General features: G+C 34.9%; 1 long non-coding RNA gene across 1 annotated transcript; it reads right to left on the reverse strand.

The window, feature by feature from the left end:
• Positions 1 to 893: 893 nt before the first annotated feature.
• On the reverse strand, positions 894 to 17,098 carry LOC112127211. The gene is made up of 3 exons (XR_002910462.1): positions 16,889 to 17,098; positions 16,713 to 16,780; positions 894 to 1,260 (listed from the first exon to the last, which is right to left on the reverse strand). It is a non-coding gene; the product is annotated as an uncharacterized LOC112127211 (long non-coding RNA).
• Positions 17,099 to 17,969: the final 871 nt, after the last annotated feature.

Consider the following 17,969-nt stretch of genomic DNA (forward strand, 5'->3'; position numbering starts at 1 on the left):
CATGTCATTTCTCCCTGTCTTTTTACTTCCTTTTAAGGTATTTTATTTCTTTACATGTTGTTTAATATTTAAATAATTTTTTCCTTGTTTTCTTATTTTTGCTTTTATATTGTTATGTATATATAACTTGATTTGTATTAATTTTTATATATTAATCAAAGTTTCACATTTTTTAACGTTTAATAAGTGAGTCTTTGTCTAAAAAAGTAAAAAAATAAAAAATAAATAACAAATAAATAAATTGCTAAGGAAAATGAACAAAAAGACGGACAGATAAAATTTGTTTTAATTAGATTTTTAATTGACATTTCAGTATCGCGTATTTCGTCCTCTAGCCTTAATTACACCTCGAAGACGCTTCGGAATACTTTCTAACCAGTCTGGAAATATCTCTTTGCTGGAGGTTAGCCCATTCTTCACGAAGAGTCCTTTCAAGATAGTGGAGTGCATCAGGAAGCGACGGACTCTTATTCGTCTTTTGAGGTTAACCCATAAATGTTCGATGGGATTCAAGTCTGGAGAACAAGCTGGACAGGTTAAGACCCTGATGTTATCCTGTCGAAGGTACGTTTGTGCGACTATAATAGGATTGTCGTTGATTTCATCGAGGATAGGCAACGCAAGTTGTTCCAAAATTTCATCCACATAGCGAGTGGACGTCAAAGACCCTCCACGAACAACAACCAACTCTATGCGTCTCTCCATTGAAATTCTCGCCCACACCATCACTGAGCTATATTGGAAAGGTTAGCTCTGAGAAAAATTATAGGATTCGTACCTTTCATTTCGCCTTCTCCACACTCTTTCGCCCATCTGGAGATCGTAGAGCAAATATACTCATCTGTAAAAAGTAAAGCCGACCAATCGTCCAAAGATTAATGGCTGTTCTCGAGCAAATGCGAGCCGTACAACTCGGTGTATTCTGGTCAATTCTGGTCCTCTTACGGGGCGAAAAACCATCAGTCCACACTTCTTCGAGCAAAGCGTTCAGAAATTTGGACACGTCGAACTTCCTGGAGCTGATGAATCGATTGAACAACAAGTTGCCGTTTTTGCAAAATTCTCAGTCAAAAAAAGGTCATCCTGCGGTTCTGTTACCTTAGGGCTCCTGAACCGGACCTTCTATGGTAGGACCCAGTTTTTCGAAAACGTCTAACAGCCTTTCGCAGAGTTTCGTAGGAGACATTGATGGCAATAGCCGCATACCTGATGGAATGTCCTTCGTCAATAAGTTCCATACCATGCGCAACATCCTTAGCACTAAGTGGCATTTTTAAATTTAAAAATTGAAATTAAGAAAACAAAGATTAAAACTAACAAGTTATTGCTTGAGAATTCAAATTAGACTGAATAAACATTTTAAATTCCTTAAAAAGTAAACATTGAAAAAATCCTTTATCTTGGTTTTGGATTAAAGATAAAGTGTGTTTACCTCTAATTTATATTCCCAATTTGAAACACAGTATAAACAAATATTATTGGTAAAAACAATTGGACAAATTAAGGGAAAAATGTTTTTAATAGAGAAAATGAAAAAAATCAATTTGGTGGAATTTTTTGCCATGTATTGTGTGTATTTGGTCTCAGCTTGTGTTGTGATGAATGGTGATTTTCAAGGATGTCGCCATTCAACTTTTCTTTATTAATTCAGGACAATTGCAAGGATGCTTGCAATGTGCAAATGTGAGATAGCCTATGGAGTTGAGTCTGTAATTTTCCACCTACGAACTTCGCCGATTTAAAGACCGCTGTGTTGAAAGAATGGAAGCACGTCCATAAATGAATTTTCGAACGATTTTTGGGAATGTGATTAAATTTGAGATTGGACCCAAGGGAGATAATGTACCTTATTAGAAAGTCAATGGTATCTTTTGTTTATATTGAAAAATAAACAAATTAAACGATTAAGAAAACTATTGCCAAGATTCCTAAATAAACACCGAGATTATACGAATTACTGTTTTTTTATCTTTGAATTTTGTTATGTGTAACAATTTGCACCTTCGATATTAAGACATGAAGTTGCTTTTAAGTTGTCAAAAGTGAAGAAGAAATAGCCCGTTAAAGATGAAAACAGACCATTAACGGGAAGAGCCTTCATCATTCATCAAAGTTAGATTAATTAAAGCACCAGCCGAGATCCTTTTTTCCCCCGAACAATTCTAAAATTGTTTACTGTACGAAATTTGAGACAAGGAGGGAAAATTCTGGCCCCAAACGTACGAAATATCAAGGTGTTGGCGACTTGTGAGAATCGTGACGGGTTCGACCTTTGGGCCCATCGAAGCAACGGTTCATGCCCTTTTACCAATTTCCAATTAAATACCTAAGATCTGCAAACCGCAGCCCACTTCGGTTTCACAAGGATTTTATAAAACGCTTCTAAGTTTCCACATACTCTACTTAGTGGGAGAATAAGTACCGGCCAATATTTAAGGTGTAATGTCGAAATAAAAAACCTATAAAATTATTGTTTTCAAGATCTATTGCATATTAAAAACAAACGGGTTTTGGCTGAAAATCACAGGAGATGGTAAAAATATAGTTTAGATATGTTTCCCAAATATTAATTACCATGAAATCACTTTATATATCAAACTTTCCTTATTTTTAAAAACATTTTGAACCCTAATCATGAAGTCATTTTTAAATTACTCAATTAATTATAAACAATTTTTTCGAAATGAAAAATTTGTGTCACAGGCGGGATTCGAACCCACGACTTTCGGCTAAATACGCCGCTGCTCTATCACTTGAGCTACCGTGACTTAAAATTGGAATAAACGGGGAGTCGAAATGAGAAATTTGTAGCATGGACGATCGAAGTCACGCAGGGGCGTATTTAGCCGAAAGTCGTGGGTTCGAATCCCGCCTGACCCAAATTTTTCATTTCGAAAAAATTGTGTATAATTAATTGAGTAATTATATAATTAAGAATAAGCTGATAAAAATAATTAAAAGTTATTATCATTTTTAAAAGTTTAATTCTGAAGATGAAATCCATCCGGAAGGGAACATAGCAGGACGAGTCTGATCCTGAAATCAAAGAATAGAGATCATCGTGAGCGATAGTAAAGTTCACTCGTTCTAACTCTCGCCGTCACTCACTGAAAACTATTTCAAAACTAAAAAAGAAAATTCAACCACTAACAAACGAACTCATAAAAGAGATTTGAATTAAAGAATTACAAAGACACACTGTAGATGGCAAAGTCTGACAGACCATCCTGTCGAGGTTGGACAGAAGGTCAAATTACATATTCATGACCCTGTCAATCAAATCCTTAAACTACCTTATATGTATTTTTCCTTTTTAAATCCATCAAATTCATTGGGAAGTTGGGAATTGGAAATAGTGCTGCAACAAAGAAAACAAGATAAAGATCCTGTGATATAATCCTACGTAATTTTTTGGCTGTAGAGGCCCGGGATCTTACGATAATAAAAATCGTTGAGCTTATTATAATCCAAGAAAAGCGGGCCAATTTTTGAGGCCCGAAAAGAGCCATTACGAGTGATGAATATTGGTAAAAGGCTTTTAAAAAATAAACATTTACAAAATGATTGTCTTGCCTCTCCCTGCTTATAACCTTAACATCAATTCGGCCACTTTGTGTGAGCGCTAGGCAGACTCTGACTTTGATTTTCGTTTAAAATAAACACTGTAAATATTATAAAATGTAAATAAATTAAAAATAAATATATTATTTTTATTTATTTTCAATTTAATCAAAATTTGATAATTATGACAAAAACGAGTTAAGATTTTGAAGATTTTTAAATATTGGTGTACCTGCTACAATTTTTTCAATGCACAAAATTATTTCGTTTTGTTATCGTATACAAGAATGGTGGATGTTAAGTTAAAATCACCTCAAAAGCGACGTAGCGAGACGTGACTGAACCAAGCTCAAAGCAACACAAACTCTTCTGGTTATTTATCATCACTCACCAAAAACAAAAATCCAATATCCTTAATTGTTAATAAAGGGTTAAATTTAACAATGAGATTATGTTTTAGAAGATAAAATTTTTTAGGATCCCTCATTAGATATTTCTAATCACTTTTAGTTTTTTTTAGTAATATAGTATTTTTTACATTTTTTCCTCGCGCCAGCTCTAATTTATCTTTGATTGAATTCGTCCTGTTATCTCCGACGCTTTAAATTTAACAATGAGAACATAAGTTTTAGAAGGTACAATTTTTTAGGACACCTAATTAAATATTTCTAATCATTTTTAGTTTTTTTTTACTAATATATTATTTTTACCTTTTTTCCCTCGCGCCAGCTCTAATTTATCTTTGATTGAATTCGTCCTGTTATCTCGGATGTTTTAAATTTAACAATCAGATTATGTTTTACAAGGTACAATTTTTTAGGACACCTAATTAAATATTTCTAATCATTTTTAGTTTTTTTTTACTAATATATTATTTTTATCTTTTTATCCTCGTGCCAGCTCTAATTTATCTTTGATTGAATTCGTCCTGTCTTCTCGGACGTTTTAATTTTAAGAATGATATTATGTTTTAGAAGGTACAATTTTTTAGGACCCCTAATTAGATATTTCTAATCATTTTTAGTTTTTTTACTAATATATTATTTTTTATCTTTTTATTCTCGTGCCAGCTCTAATTTATCTTTGATTGAATTCGTCCTGTCTTCTAGGACGTTTTAAATTTAAGAATGATATTATGTTTTAGAAGGTACAATTTTTTAGGACCCCTAATTAAATATTTCTAATCATTTTTAGTTTTTTTACTAATATATTATTTTTTTACCTTTTTTTCCTCGCGCCAGCTCTAATTTATCTTTGATTGAATTCGTCCTGTCTTCTCGGACGTTTTAAATTTAAGAATGATATTATGTTTTAGATGGTACAATTTTTTAGGACCCCTAATATTTCTAATCATTTTTAGTTTTTTTTACTAATATATTATTTTTATCTTTTTATCCTCGTGCCAGCTCTAATTTATCTTTGATTGAATTCGTCCTGTTATCTCGGACGTGAACGATGTGAAATTTGTCCGTAAGCGGCAAACAGCGAGACGTGACTGAACCATATTGAAGAACATAGATTACTTGGGGCGATTATAAATTTTGTCTTTTTAGATTCTTTATCATCTTTCGTTTCAAAACTAAAATCCAATATCTTCAAATGTCAAGAACGCTATTTATTAGATAAAATGTTTTAATAGACGATAACTACATATTTAAAGGTCTTCCCTTTCTTCTTACAACTTTAAAAATTGATCCGTATAGAAATAGTTATAATCTGTTTTTTATTTTGCAAAGAGATTTTCGTACTAATCCTGATTTCAACCGCTAAATGCTCATCGTCAAACTAAAATCCACAAATAGGAAGAAATCCGGATTACAGTGGAAAAACTGTCTGTGAGTAGAACCATGGTTTTCAGCCCATTGATCCGTATATTCTCGCTGATTACTACAACTACCACTCTACCACCACTACGAATTTGGTCCTCGCATCCACTAGAAGCAGAAAGCTGCGAACTGCGAAACAATTTGTTTTCATTTCACTCCTTTTTTATGACCAACACAGTTCATTTATTTTCATTGGTTAACAATTGGCCAGTTTCTGAAATATCAGGACCATGTTTGCTCAACAAAAGATATAAAGGGAATGTAGAGGACTCAAAAAAATAGAAAAGAGTTATTTATTACTCACTGCTCATTCAGAAATTGGCAAAGTGTTAACCAATAAAACTAAAAGATATTGCTCATAAAAGTAGTAGTGAAGTGAGGTTGGCTACAATGTAGATACCACTACTTTAATTCGCTGACTTTTTTGCTTTTTTGGGAGGGAGTCTGGAACTTTATCTTTTTTTAGTTCTTGTAGGTTATGGACTAAAAATGAACGGATTTGGTCTCAGTGTAGATATCATTGCATTGATAGGCTAATTTTTTGGAGGGGGTCTGGAACTTGGCCCTTCTTTCACGGCTAGATTTTTGTCGGGATATCATACTTTTTTTGGTCGCTTCAGCATCGTGGACGTCGTCTTGTTTTTTTCGGGAGGTACAGAAGCGGTTATGCATGATTGTCACGATTGTATTAGTGAGGGAGAGTGTAGTCTCACAATCAAAATGATCAGAAACTTCCCGTATAGGTAGAAACATGAAATTTGGAACAAAGGTATAGGTCTTGTATTGTAAAAAAAAAAGTAAGATTGTGAAAATTGAAATTTTTCCAAAATTAATGCCGCTTATGGGAGGAGGGGGTAGTTTCTTCCAAAATTATAAGGCACTTCCCTTATAAGTAGAAATGTGTTATTTAATACAAATTTAGGTCTTATAAGTAAAGGTAAGAATCTGAAAATTGCAATTTTCTCAAAATTAGTGCCACTTTAGAAGGGAGGGTTTCTCGTGTAGATAGAATCTTGAAATTTAGTTCAAAGGCAGGCCTTAAATTGTAATTAAAGGGGTAAATCTGAAAATTACAAGTTACTTAAAACTTGTGCCTTTTTAGGATGGGGGGTTAGTTTTGAACATTGTTTATTAAGTAAAAAAATAAATAAATAAAATAATTTAAAAAATGTTTATAAATCCCAGGCCCTGAAGATGATCTCAATAAAGATCGAAACGTTGGCACGATAAAGAAACAGTTTTTCTAAAACCTACTTCACACAAGACCGCATCTCAAGATCTCCGAATAATAAATTTTTAGACACGTCTATGATCTGTGCCAGCTGATTAATTGAAATATCTACTTTTTAAGAAAAAAAATATTAAAACACGTGACAATACCCACGGGGCCAAACTCTCAGCTCCTCGACAGAGGCAAAAACCATTCCAAACTACTATTTCCAAACCTAGAGAACTCAAATTAAAAAAAGTTTCATAAATCCATTCAAAATTTCCTTAAGTTCTTTTTTAATTTTCCACCTTACCTATCCATCAGCCACGGTTTTTTTCCTTTCCTCCATCAATTTCTTCATCTTTGACAAAAGTAATTAAAAAATAAATTATCCACTATAAAGGATATAAAATGGAGTACGTTTTCTGAACTTTTTTTAAATTTGGGTTCTCTAGGTTTGGAATAGTAGTTTAGAATCACCATAGTAGTTTTTCAACTTTGAAATTTTTTTTTTTCAAAGTTCTCGCTACTAAAACGCTTATTTCACTAACGTTTACAGGCTTAGTATTGATCACATCTTATTGGAAATTTAACGTACTTTTCAATGGTATCAATGGATTTGTCCAAAACCTTTTCGTTCTGGAGTTCTCATTGTTTATTTGAAGAAAAGTCGTGAAATTTAAAAAAATAAGAAAAAGTGGGATAACTCCGAAACTGCTGAGATTCGGACCATAGTTAATTAAGACTTTTTGGTTCCATTTTGAATGTAGAATCTACTGACAAAGTTTGTAAGACGAGTAGCCGAACACCCTGTGTATAGTATAAATGTAATTGTTTAAATTGAAAAAAAGAATATTTGTAATTTGGGAACTACTTTAATATATACTAGGGCCTTTCAACGTCCTCGTAAAAGAAATAGGCAATAAGGAAACTGTCTGCAGTCACGATACTGCAATCCAAAAAAATAAATAAATAAAAACAGCACATTATACACATAATTAGAAGAATGTTACTTTTGAAAGTTCAAAACGGTTGAAGCGTTGTCACCAGCCCATCTCCCCTGCAACTTATCCCATCGGATTACCCGAAAGTCCAGCTGGAGGCGCCGTTAATCCGAAATGATTGTCCTTAACCCAGGAGTCAGGGACTGGCCATTAAGACAGATCGACCACTCTCCGTGACCCCGCCCATTAACCGGCCATTAAGTCACCAACCCATACTTCTTTTTCTTTAACAATTTAAATACCCGGGAGCGAAGCTGGGATCTCTGACAAGATCGAGGCCGACCAGTTTATTTCCAGCATGACTCGATTTGAAACAACAATGCAAGAAACGGTCGTGGAAAAGGGGATGACAGTTTTCTCTTCCTTGTTGAACGCTCCGGATTTTTACAGAAGGGGAATTTTCCATCTTTTTGTCCATTTTTCCGCTTTATTGAAACGCAATATCAACAAAAACCGACCCAGGAAGTAAAAGTGTGGCTTAAGCTCTTCATTTTTAATAATTAAGTCCAGCGTCTAACCTTTACATGACGTACGGGTTTGAAATGAAGCTATTCACAAAGTCCTTGGTGCAGGGTCAAAGGCGAACCGCTTCAGATTCCTTTGGATCAAACAAAAAAAGTCTTTTAAAATTAATGATACGTCTTTATCTATTTTTATTCCCGTTCCAATCAGGCGTGGAGCTGAGTTCTGACTTTTATATTTTATTTTCAGCGATAAAGTAACTTTTCGATTTTATAATTGAGGGCGGGCTTTATTTTTCAAACCGTGGGATCGAAACGAAACAAAGGATTTGCACGATTAAAAAAGGAACCTTTCATTTCTTTAAAATTTCAGATATTGGAGGAATTTTTTGAACGTAACCACCCTGATTTAAGATACAAGACCAACTTGACAAATAATAAGAAAAGGTTAAGGCTATCATAACATTTTGTAATATTATCTGGCCCATTATTCTTCCAGTCGTTTGAAATGTGCACAAAACAAAAAATAAACAAGCACTTGAACTTGTCTTTTAATAGAAATCCAATGTACTTTGAATATTTCTGTTTTAAATCAGAAACACAGTAGATGTAATAAAAATCATGGTAATTTCTCAAAATTCAAAAAATGTATCAAGTCATTAAGTGAGGGGGAAATGATTTTTGAATATGACCTTGTTACGACGATGAAACAAGGATATATGCACCCTCACTTTTCTCATCAAGGATCAAGGTTGGGATTTTGAGGATGGATTAATATAATACAGAGTTGGAAATTGAAAAAAAGTCAAACAGAACCGGCAGTTTCGCCAGTGGTGAACAGAAATTTGCGATTGGACATGGAGGATCCTGGGCATCGTCCTTCACCCAAATCGAAGAAATTTCCCAAATAGAGAACAAGTACAGAAAAATTCTCAAATCTAGAAACTCCATTTTTTTCAATTTCGACGTTCCATTTAAATAAAAATCCCTTCACCAAAACTAGAACGTTCCAGCGATTTTTTGACATAAATTGATATTGAACAAAAAAATTGCGCAAAAATATAAACGTGATGTTTTAAAATGATATTGTTTCAACAGAAAATTGTAGTGAAAGCCGGGGAAACAGAGGTCAAACCTATTTGCAATTTCAATCATAAAAACTAACAAAAGTTTTTTTTATACTATTGTGTATTTCATAGTTATGAATATCTCAGCTTCTGGTCTGCCCTATTCTTAAGAAGTATGTGGCGTAACCTTGCTTCAGACCTTTTCTCATATGAATAGTTTATCAATAAACTTCAAACCCTGAGGAAAAAGGCAAATTTAAACTCCAGACAAGTTACACTTTCCTATAAATATCATCTATCAACAAGGAAGATTATTACGGTTCATTTGACTCAATAACTTTCAGAAAGATGTTTGACACTTATACACACAAACACATTTCAAGGCTTTTCAACCATTCCGTCAACGCCGTCGAGACGTATTGACATAAAACTGTGATGAAATAATGTGATATTTTTTCCTCTGCCATCTTAATAAATTATTCAAATCTGGGAAAATACGGAAGCGAATTATAGGCAAAGGAGAGCACGAACACAATGGCTTTATCCGTCAGACAAATGCATATGCAAAAATCTAAATACTGAAGAATGACATGGTTCACAGAATGCCAACCATATTGGCTTCAGATGACATGTCACTATGAAACACTTCAACGAGTGTCCTTCGATGAGACAAAGCTGAATACCTCATCAAATTATTCACCGAACAACCTGCTGACCTGGTTGTTGGAGAAAAATCGAACTTCTTCCTCTTTTGCTCCGTCCTAATGCTTTTTATATAAGGTCTTGGCTGAGATGAAAAAGTTAGTGCTCACGAGCGGAATTCGAACCCATCTCAATACGATGCTGCTCTAACCACTTGAGCTATCGTGACGAGGTCGTGGGTTCGAATCCCGCTCATGACACTAACTTTTTCATCTCAACCAAGATCTTACTTAAAAAAAATAACTAAATGAAAGAAGTATTTGGTCAACCACTAAACATAATGGATATTTCATAATTTTAATCCTTGTGATGTATTCAGTGCATCTTCTTGCTTATTGCACATCTTACTTCAACAATTCTCAAATCTCTTTCCAAAAGTTCTTCTCATTTAATTTTCAACTTATTCTTCTAGATGCTTTGGGATCAGACCTGTGGAAATTCTCGACCATGAAATCAAGCAAACCCCTAACTTGATATAATTAACTTCACCCAAAATTAGAATCTCAGCCAGTAAAACCATACCATCTGCTTGGGTTTTCGTAACCTACTAAAAACAGTTAATTTTACTGACTTTTAGGAAGAAATTACCAAAATTATTATATCTATAATGGTGCGACAAAGGTTCAACATTACAAAGATTCCAAGTAATGGAAACGGCACTGCACATCAGTGTCATCGGTTCCCCCGCTACATCTCTTGAAGTCAGAAGAATGCTACGGTGGCACATTTTTAAGTAAATTCACTAATTTCGTGGTCCGTTTGACTAATTAATATATTAAAATTAATTAAGGTTTTTAGTTGAGATAAAAAAAGTCAATGGCACGGGATTCGAACCCACGATCTTCGGCTAGATACGCCGCTGCTCTACCACTTGAGCTATCGTGACCTCGATCCACTCGGACACTAACTTCCCATCTCAACCTCACCTCATCTCAATCCCGCTCGTGCTATTGACTTTTTTATCTCAACTAAAAACCTTAATTAATTGTAATATTTTTAAGTAAGTTTAACACGATTGTCATTTAAGCTCAAGAGAACCCAAAATTTCAACTAATATACCATCTCCAGCTTGATTTATCATATAGTGATACGATGGTGTGCTAAATGTCTAACATTGCAAAAATTACAAGTTCTAGAAACTGCTTTCTATGATGATTAGCATCACGTTTCACTAAAGTCTTATTAGATAGGTCAGATTAGATTGCTCACAGTACTCGTAAAATTAGGGTATCTCGGCGGCCGAGTATGTTATCCGATTCCTTTTTGCTACAGCAATGGTTCTGGGTTCGAATCTAGGCTTTTTCTCTCCTACCTAATTATAAGATGTTTTAGGAATTTCTCCTTCTGAATTCTGCATCTTCAAACATCTAGTTGCTATTCAATCTTTTTACATCAACAATTATGAAATTCCTTTAAAAAAAAAGTTCAACTCTTACTCTCTTATGTTTTCAATTCTGGACGATAAATCAACAAATTCTACACTTTCCAGCATCCTATTGGTTTATGCCTTAATTTAATACTAGAATCTGAGTACGTACAATCAGCTAGGTTATCGCAATNAAAAAAGAATTTGTATATTTGTATATTTAGTGCAAGTAAAATGGCTTAATTTAAGCTTAATAGAACCCTTTATTCCACTAATCCTGCATTCTGTCTGGCTGGCGCGGCGGCCATTTAGTCAGAACGTCCGACTCGTACTTGCCACACTGGAGTTTCTGGATTCGAAGCCAGGGCATAAGCTGTTAGAATATTATTTGAGGTTCTTTTGGAAATAATGGGCTCGTTGAGGCTATTGTGTTCGGTGATGTTAGAGACGTAGTAGGGAATGTGTCGCAATCTTCTGAGGACTATAGCCAATGGGTTGGATATTGAATGGCTTCTTGGTACCCAACAGCTGTGCTCCGTAGGTCCAAATAGGTCGAACTATGTGTTTATCACAGCTATGTCTGATTTTGGTGTGATTGTCGAGGTCTTCTGTTCAGTTTATGTCGCTTCAGTCTCTCTATGGCAATTATTTGTAATTGGAGTTTAGTCTAGAGCAAGGCTGTTTTTTTTAAACATAATTTGGGTGGAATTGTCCTAGAACTGTTTCATCTAGTTTTTGAATCAACCTTCGAACTTTCGAGGTGTTCCTGGATGTTGGCGGAGTTTATTATGGGATTCTGTTTTTTATATGTATTCTTGCAGTATCGCCAGATTGGCATGTAAGGAGTATAAATGGTGTACAGTAAGGGACCAAGCATGTTCCCTTGCCGTACGCTGGATCACATTCGAAAGACGAATTGTTTCCTATTGCTTTCTGTCAGCTCGACCCGCTTATTCTGTCAGTATTTCGGTCAAAAATCTGCATTCAATGACAAAACCCGTTCTTACAAGAGGATCTTTAGTGAAAGTCCTGATTTATTCATAAATTTTCTTTTTCGAAAAAGGTTTCGAATTGACCTAAAATTGCAGTTGGGGTAAAAATATAATTCTTTATATACTTAGGTGTGATCTGTTTAAACTAAGCAGTAACATTATAAATAATTAAAAATTAGCTATAGTCTCCCCACTTTAAAAGAACATATTGCGTTGCCATAACCTAATTTTTTGAAATCTAAGTCACACAACGAAAGTGAAAGTTGACAAAATCCGTTTTCAAATTCCAGCCCAACGAGAAAATTTCAGGAATTTACCATTCCAAGGACAAATGGCATTCAATTTCTGGTGAATATATTTTTTTAAATTGTTTACTATCGGACTTCAAGGAGTGCTAAAACGTAACCGCGTAGTGTAGCTGATAGAGCGGAATTTTGACGCGGTCTCGAGAAGACGGCCTTCTTATTTCTCCGCCCCATTGACATTTCTCAAAAAACGGTTTCGAAAATAAAAAACTGCCCGACCTTGCTTTATCTTCTTTTGATAACAAACACCACTATAGCATGCCATCAACACTCAATCGGACCGGTCAATTGAGAAAGGACATGCCACATAAAGCACATTTTCTGGGGGGGGGGAAACTATCTAGGCGCATATTATGGAAAATTGATTGCCTGTTTTATTTCCTTCTCAATTTTACGATTTGTATGACAAAAAGGTATATTTTTCAAATTTTTAGCTCACAAAATAAATAAATAAAATTAAAACAATTATTTAATTAAAAGAAATGTGTTTTATATTAAAAAAATCATCCCACAGAAATAATTTTTTATGGTGTTAGTTTTAGATAAAAACTATAAGGTCTTCCGTATTTTTCTTAATTAAAAGAAAGAATCGGCTTGGATATGCTGAGGTCGGAGGCAAGTTATGTTGAGAACTGTGTGAAGTCCTTTTTGTTCTTCTGACTGAGAGAAGTACACGAACTGTGAAATGTGTTAGACAACTTTATGTGTCCTGTTCACTTTCTTCTCTCTACACGCCACAGATATGATTTTTCTTTCCTACAGTCTAGGGAGAAAAGGATGAAATTAGACAGCTCAGATTTAATCTAGGTTTACGAAAAATTTGTTTTGTTTACAGGATGTTCAAAATAAATTTTGCACTTTCCTCCTACAAACGGTCTCACGTTCTAATTTTTCATTTAAGAACAAAGAAATTTCTTTTCACATAAGAGAAATGAATGGGAAAGTACCGTTTCATGGAAATGAACATCTGAAGAAAGAAAATGGTAGTGATGGGGTTTTTTTAAAAATAGTTTTGAAGGTATTTTTCGGAAATCTTTGCTATTTTAATATATGGTGTTTTTAGCATACGCATAGCTGTGTGTACTGTGAATCAAGACAAATCTGGTTATAGATAAATGTTTTGCTTTGTACTGACAGGTGAAATTCATTCCTAAACGTGAGTTAATATTATTTTTTTACAATTAATTAAGGTTTTTAGTTGAGATGAAAAAAAGTTAATGGCACGAGAGGGATTCGAACCCACGACCTTCGGCTAGATACGCCGCTGCTCTACCACCTGAGCTATCGTGACCTCGATCCACTCGGACATCAACTCCCCATCTCAACCCCACCTTATGAGTTTTCCCTCCTTCTGCCATTTTTCAATGGTCCGATGTCCGAGTGGATCGAGGTCACGATATCTTAGGTGGTAGAGCAGCGGCGTATCTAGCCGAAGGTCGTGGGTTCGAATCCCTCTCGTGCCATTAACTTTTTTTCATCTCAACTAAAAACCTTAATTAATTGTAATGATTTAATTGGTCAAGCGGACCACGAAATTAGTGAATTTAATTATTTTCTTACTCCATTTTGTACAGCTTTGCTTGTTCCGTTTTTGCTTCTATCTTGTGTCTAATGTCATTACTTTGGTTTCTGATCTAGTTTAGGGTCGTTATTGAATTATTTTTTTCAGAAAAATGTAGTTGTATATATTATTCAATAAAGTTTCAAGAATCTCATAAAATATCAGCTCTACTGTAAATTTGACTCTATGGTATGGTATGGTGAAAAAAGGATACTAGGAAGCGGGGTTTGCACTCCCCAGGCACTGCAGCCTACTGGCTTATTGTACTTTCCTAGTTCCTTAGTTCAGTTCAATAGAGTCAATCCTTCTCCTTAGAAGTATCAGGTCATTGACTGTCGCTGCTGCAATATGATTCCCTAAGTTTTTTCACTACATAAAGTTAAATCTCCATTGAGCTGTTGCTTCGCATTCGAAGATGATATGAGTAGCTGTTTCCTCTCTGCAAATGGGATCATCGTTGTATATACCCATATCGTGTAGATGTTTTCTCAGATGCCAGTGACCGGTTAGTAGTCCTACCACTCCTCTGACTTAGGCCCTCTCCAATTGCAGCAGTGCTTTTGCCAGTCTTGGTGAGGGTTGTTTCATCATAAGTTTACTATATCTAGCACCGCCACTTCTCCTTTTGTTTTGTTGGATCCATTCTGCGATGGAGGATTCTATATTTGTTTTTGTTATCCCAAGAGTAGGTTCGGGGCCTATGTATGGTCTTGCAGATCCTCCTCTGGCCAGACTGTCTGCTTTCTCGTTACCCAAAATTCCCCTGTGCCCTGGGGACCCAAAATATCATCAGGTTGTTGTGTTCCCCAGGTTTTGGAGATTTTGGATGCATTTACTGACTAATTTTGATGTGATTCTTTTACATGATAATGCTTTCATGGCTACTTGGCTATCTGATCTTATGAGGAGTTTTTTGTCAGTGTAACCTTTTTTAAGATTTTCCAGGGCACAAACATTGTTGGCTTGTATTTCTGCTAGAAGGACCGAAGTGTACTTCCCTAATGAGTTTGATTGCTCATGTTTTGGGCTTGGACAGAAAACGCCTGATCCGGTTCCTTTGTTTGTTTTGGAGCCATCTGTGTACCATATCATTGTATTTGATGCTCTCCTGTGTTCTTCCTCTCCTTTGTAGGCCGATGAGACTTTATAGGTTGTGAACCTTGTTTCCGCGGTCATGTAGTTAGTCCCCATTTCTAATAATGGGTGTCTGATTTTGTTGATTATGGTTGTTTGCCCGAATTTTTTAGTTCCTTACCAATTTAATTGTTTCTGGAGCCTATGTGAGCTTTTCCTAGCCTCTTCTTGTCGAATATTTCCATTGGAGGTAGGTTTAGCAGAGTTTCTAATGCATTTGTATGAGTTGTTCTCATTGCCCCTGTGATACATAGGTTTGCTAGTCTTTGTATGCTGCCTAATGTTTGGGTAGCTACTTTTTGTTGAGCTTTGTTCCACCAGATGCGTGATCCATAGGCTATTCTAGGTCTTATTACTGCCGTGTATAGCCAATAGACCATTTTCGGTTTTAATCCTCAAGACTCTGAGTTCTTGCCTAACCTCAAAGATTTTATTGGTTCTGTAAATACTGATAGATTCGCGATTACAGAAAAGTTACTTCTACTATTTTTTAGTAAATACATTATGAAATAAAGTTGTGAACGGTTGAAGTAACCTGTAAAATGAAATATCTCAAACACAATTGAGAATCAGACGTTGTACAATAGGGACGTTTTTAGTCCAATTTAATGTGTAGGATTACCTCCTGAAGTATTTAAATCTGTTTAGGAACACCCTGTATATTATCCGGCAAATTACTGACTTCCAGTGAGTATACAAATTTTCATAAAAACTTTCCAAAATGGGATTTGGCTAATTGTCACCCTAATCTATGCTCGTTGCATTAATCATTATTAATTTATTGAAGTCGTGTTGATTGACGATCATACAGAGTTGAAAATTTAAATCCGTTCCATACCGGGAGTTATGATTTATGAGCGGCATAGCTTTTATTTCACTGTGATACTCGGCCGTGTTATTTTTGACTGTCAGGCTTTATCAATCATGCGGCTGTCTCGTTACATCCTTTAATACTCAGATAGGAGGATGAGGATGTATTCATCTTCAATCCACTACTTGTCCGACTCAAGCAATAATGGAGCCGTGTTTTCGGTATTTAATTGCGTCACGTCCTCAAATTAAAGTTGTAACAAATGTCACACACGTCCGTTATTAAAAGGACGAAAATAGATTACAGGGTTAAAACGAACACATGTTTACATTTTCATAAACTCCTCCGTGTAAGAGTCCATGAGTTATGCAAAGGACTTACAATAAAACAATGTCAATTATCAGCACGTTTTATATTTATAAGGTGATTCAACAGAATGCCGTCACCTCAGATCGTTTGTCTTCTTTCGGTTCTTCATAAGATTCTTAATAGGAAGGTTGATTGTCAAATGGTTTTTAGATAAATTTGATTTATCCTTTTTATTCATCCATGGTTATCCTGTCGTAATTGAAAATTCCATTTGAACAGACTATAAATGTAAAATCGATTTGAAAATCCTCGTATTTCAAAAAGGAAGAAAACTGTCCAAAACTTATATAACGTGAAGGGTGATTGAAATATAAAAATTTACAAAATAAATATAAAAGTTTACCTGAAATTTTAAGTCAATAGAAATATCTTGGAGTTGTTCTTCCACCTCGCCTCTATGTCCAATATCATCTGAAACATGTATCGTCTACTGCTAAGGGGATTTAACATAATTTAACGACGAGGTTTTTAAAAGATTATTCCTTATTTCATCCCAAATATCAAACACAATGTTCCTACCTCGAAGAACTCTTTCCGAATCAATGCTATATCTTTACTGATGATTGACTGCTAGAAAGTAAAGCGGGATGTGCCCTTCTGGATCCGAAAAATGGTCACTCTGAGGTCTTTCGCTTCCACGCTGTATCCATCTTTACAGCAGAAATTTTTGCCATCGTAAAAGCCCTTAAATATATATCAGCGTTAACAGTCACCAAGGTATGTCAGACAGCAAAAGTGCGATACATATTCAAAAAGCAACAACTTGAACTTTTTGCTTTGCGAAATCATCAAAAGAACTTTCTATCTCAGCAGACAAAACAAAACGTGGTTTTCTGTTGGGTAGAGGACATAGTTGAATAAAGAGTAATGACACAGTGGACAAATTGGCCAAGCATGCTATCCAATTCGGCAGCATTCAAGATTTGAAGCTTCCGAAACTCGATGCGTTAAAGTTATTCAATAAACTATGGATCAAAAAGTGACAATCTATTTATGGTACAGCACAAAAGGGGCCTTTTTCCAAGACCTTATTCCCAAATGTTCAAGGGATGCTTTCCGTTTTGACAGAATCCGAACAAATCACGGAATAACCTTTACAAAATAAAACAGACAATCCCGCAATGGTTCCACTTGCGATGTACCCGATGATTTTAAGCATTTACTTTTCGGATTAACACGAAATCAGAAACTTTCCTAGCAGCAACATTCAAACAATTCTTAAGAAAACGTATTGATTTTCAAATTGATATTTACATTAATAAAAAAAATGTAATTTAAATATAAAAAGTTTTCGGTAACTATAGCTTAGTTGTCAGTGGTGAGGTACATCTTGTACAATGGCAAGATATTAAAGAAATAAAGCCCAAAAAACAAAAAACCAACATGATTTTGGATTTGAACTGAGCCTAACGTCCCTATATAATTTTTCTAAAAAAATGTATCTACTAAAAAATATTAAATACATATTTTTTTATAGCGTCATTGGTTCAAGAGAAATTCGGCCCGACCTTCTATATTATTAATATTATAAAATTTTCACCTGCAAGATCCAGATGTACAGTTCCACAACCGACAAATCTGCATCCTGAAATAGAAAAAA

This window comes from Cimex lectularius, unplaced genomic scaffold, assembly GCF_000648675.2.
Source record: "Cimex lectularius strain Harlan isolate CLEC.00 unplaced genomic scaffold, Clec_2.1 scaffold114, whole genome shotgun sequence".
In the NCBI taxonomy this organism is placed as follows: domain Eukaryota; kingdom Metazoa; phylum Arthropoda; class Insecta; order Hemiptera; family Cimicidae; genus Cimex; species Cimex lectularius.